The following is a 3,923-nucleotide window of genomic DNA, read 5'->3' on the forward strand; positions in this document are numbered from 1 at the left end:
TATTTGCTCATGCTCTATCCCAGCTGCAAATTGGGGGCAGGACACAATAAATATAGCTTTGCCAGTGTGGTTCCTTATCACAACTGATCAAGATGGCCAAAAGATTCTCTGCTCAGAGGGCCTTGCAATTGATTTTGAAAGAGCTTTTGATGATGATGTCGAGGAAGAGGTTTCAGAATGTGAGGAGTCTGACAGTGACTTTGAAGAAGAGGATGAGATTGAGCATTAGTTAGTTCAAAAATGAAGACGAGCCCCAGGAACAGCCGGTCAGCAGGCAGCCCCAGGACCAGGACCAGCTCGTCAGCAGCCAGCCCCAGGAACAGCCTGTCAGCAGACAGCTCCAGGACCAGAACAAGCCCGTCAGCAGCTAGCAAGTAAAGGAATATGAATGTCAAAAAATGGTGAAATTGAATGGTCCTCTTTCCCAAGAAATGAGCCACCCCGCATGGCTGCCAATGTGATAAGGATGCAACCAGGGCCAACATGGATGGCAGTTTCTCATGTGCAAGACATCAAGTCTTCTTTTGAGCTTTTCATCCCAGATTCCATCCAGAAAATTATTCTGGATTGCACTAATTTAGAAGGAAGGCATGTTTTTGTAGAGAGGTGAAAGGAGACGGACCAAACCCATTTACATGCCTACTTTGGGGTTATTATGCTTGCTGGAGTTTTCAGGTCTAAAGGGGAATCCACAAAGTCCCTGTGGGATGCAGAAACTGGCAGAGAACTTTTCCGTGCAACAATGTCTCTGGAAAACTTCCACATAATTTCCAGATTATCCACTTTGATAACCAAGACGACAGACCAGTTTGACGGCAGAGACACAAGCTAGCTGCCATCAGGACAGTGTGGGACAAGTGGGTGCACCGCCTCCCCCTGTTTTACAACCCTGGGCCTAATGTCACCATTGATGAGCAGCTGATGCCATTTAGGGGCCGCTGCCCCTTCAGGCAGTATATACCATCTAAAATGCAAAATATGGTACAAAGATTTGGTCTGCCTGTGATGCCACTTCCTCATATGCTGGGAACTTACAAGTCTACACAGGGAAGCCTGATGGAGGAGCCCCTGAGAAAAACCAAGGAATGAGAGTTGTCCTGGACATGACTCAGGGACTCAGTGGACACATCACATGCGACAATTTTTTTACCTCGTACAAGCTGGGACAGGAGCTCCTAAAGAGGAAGCTGATCATGGTGGGAACGATACGGAAAAACAAGTTTGAGCTCCCACCCCAACTGCTGACTACAAAGAACAGGCCTGTCAACTCTTCCAAGTGTGTGTACATGGCTGACATGTCCCTGGTATCCTATGTGCCAAAGAAAGGCAAGAATGTGGTACTCATGAGTACACTGCACACGTTTTATTAAAAAGCAAACAAAAAACGAGTAGCACTTTAATTCATAAATGTGATCTAACAAAGGTGAAGGGCAAATATTAACCATATATGCTGTTTATATTGCTTGTAACTGGGATGAAGTAAACATCTGTTGAGTATTTTAACATAAAATTGTTTGATTGTGTTAAATTAAAAACCCCAAAATGCAGCGGGTCCACCAGACCCACGAACACTGGCTGAATAACAAAAATATGAACACCACACAAGGGTTAAGGGTGTGTATGAGTTATCACGGCTTCATGAATGAAATCCTGCATGAATTAAGCATTTCTTCATGCATTAATACCCCATGAAATCATCAGGAAGAAACATCAGGTCAGTCTTTTATTCATAATCTCATATATGAACAACACATCAATTCAAGCTTTAATCACTGATAATGATTTATTAAGCATGATCATTATGAATTGTATGCAAATATTTTGGGCCCATAATTAACTAAGCATTAGTAACTCAAAGTTATGAGTTTGTGGCCCCAGAGTGAATTGGTGAACCATTTGATCTCGCGTATCTATTGTGGGTAAAAGTCAATAAATTGTGTACCTGTACTGTAAAGTGTTACAAATGGATGAAATCAACAGTATTCTGCCAAATAATTTCTGTATCAGTTACAAATTAAAGCCTTCTTTTGTGACTGTGAAATTCTGAAACAGTTATTGGTAAACAGTTTTTAACAGAACTGAGAGAGTGGAATGGATCAAGCCACTGTTCAACAGCCGCAACACTAGTGATGGAGTAGTCCACAGTGGAGCCCATGACATAAGTGTTCTGTTATTATTCTCAGAGGGAGAAGGAAGAGACAAAAAGTTCCACGCTGCAGGTTTAATAAACTCCCTCTCTCACTTGGACGGAAATATATATTTACTTAAAAAAAAAGACCATGGGTTCAATACATACGGAGTGTTTTTATCTATTCATCATTTTTTTAAATGCTTAGACAAAGGTTAATTTTAATTTTGAATTATGCCAGTTTCCCTGCCCACTGCTGGACATGTTTTTCATTTAACTAGTGCAAACATAAAACACAAAACCTAATGTCAAAATTCCATCAATTTAGGTTTTCTAACTTTATTCTTCACATATCTTTAAATAATGGGATATGAGACAAAGAGAGGTGGGTTGAATGCTCTTACTTTGCCATAAAGGGCACAAGTGACATCTCTGCCTTTATTTTAATTCACACATTGCTGTGACCTTACACATGAGCATCAATCTAGTCCTACAGATCAGCTATTCCGTCTTTGTCCTGAGAAAGCTCAACCATTCTGTGTCATCACAGGCTACATTTGCAGGAGCTCACGTCTGTATTCAGTTGTGTGTGTTTTTATGGAGAAATGCTGAACCCTGAATTTGGCTGAATCTCATTTAAACTAGATTTGCATAATAGCATTCCATTAGACAAGATAACAACCATGTGAGTAGACCAAAAAGGACTGTTCACCTCACACTCATGAGTGAGTGGATTACCACAGGTCTTGACAAACAGTACACAAACTGCATTAGCCCTGGAATAAAGAAAGTTAAACATTAAAACATAAAAGAAAAGTGACCAGCAATTGGCATTGTAAAACGAGAGCTCATTATGGCCTTTACACATAAATTACATAAAAAAGTGAGAAACTTGGCGACAAATATTTTGCATCAAAGCTATTTATAAATAAACAGTGCAAATTTGCGACAGTTGTTCAAAAGCAGAATTAAATAGATTTATATCAGCTCATTCTTCACAAAAACTACCACTGGTTTCAGAGTGTCTTTGACATTGCTCCGTGTAGATATTTTTTGTAATGCGCAAACATCAGTCATGATACAGGCAGCCGGACAAACAGGCAGGCAGCTGATCTGAGAGAGTTTTGTTTGGGAATATTGAGGCTGTATATTTCTGTATGTTTCTGTAATCACTGTGTACATGTTGGCACAGTGTCATATTCCTTGCAAGTTACTGTTTTTGCCCATTAACACCTTCATCTATCACTGCAGAGAGACACAAATCAGATGGTCAAACCAATACCTCCAATAGATCATAAAGCAACAAATGTAAGCGAATCACTGAAAAGGTGATTACTCAAATGGCTCTTCTGGTGTGATTTTCTTTTCTCTCTGTATGACTGAAATGAGTTATTGCTGTTGTCTGAGCCTAAAACATCAAAGAGTGACTGATTAGATTAATATATCTAAAGATATGCGGTAATACATTTTTATTGTGACTACTGCGGTTTGCAAAATTAAATCCTGGTTGTATCATACTGACACATACACAGGCACATACACGGCCCTCCTAATTACATAATGCTGCCTGTCCTTCACAGCAGTCAAACACACTTAGGATTGAAGGGTTTATAATTTTTTTAACATTGAGGGGTTGTGCGAAGTCTAACCTGCAGCTCATCTTAATATCAAATGGTGAAAACGTAAAGAAAAAACAACCTCACTAACACGCAAATAAATAAAAAGACACGGAGAGAAAAGACAGAAAATTACATCCACTGCCTTTGTCTCCTCAGCCTTAAATTTGATTCAAAAA

At 39.8% G+C, this 3,923-nt stretch overlaps 1 pseudogene; it reads left to right on the top strand.

Annotated features, from left to right (window-relative positions):
* The first annotated feature begins 388 nt into the window (after positions 1-388).
* LOC138199584 (piggyBac transposable element-derived protein 4-like) lies at positions 389-1,370 on the top strand (annotated as a pseudogene).
* The last annotated feature ends 2,553 nt before the right edge of the window (positions 1,371-3,923 follow it).

Source organism: Embiotoca jacksoni, unplaced genomic scaffold, assembly GCF_022577435.1.
Source record: "Embiotoca jacksoni isolate LCO1_2020_lvr unplaced genomic scaffold, fEmbJac1.0.p SCAF_17, whole genome shotgun sequence".
Taxonomy (NCBI): Eukaryota; Metazoa; Chordata; class Actinopteri; family Embiotocidae; genus Embiotoca; species Embiotoca jacksoni.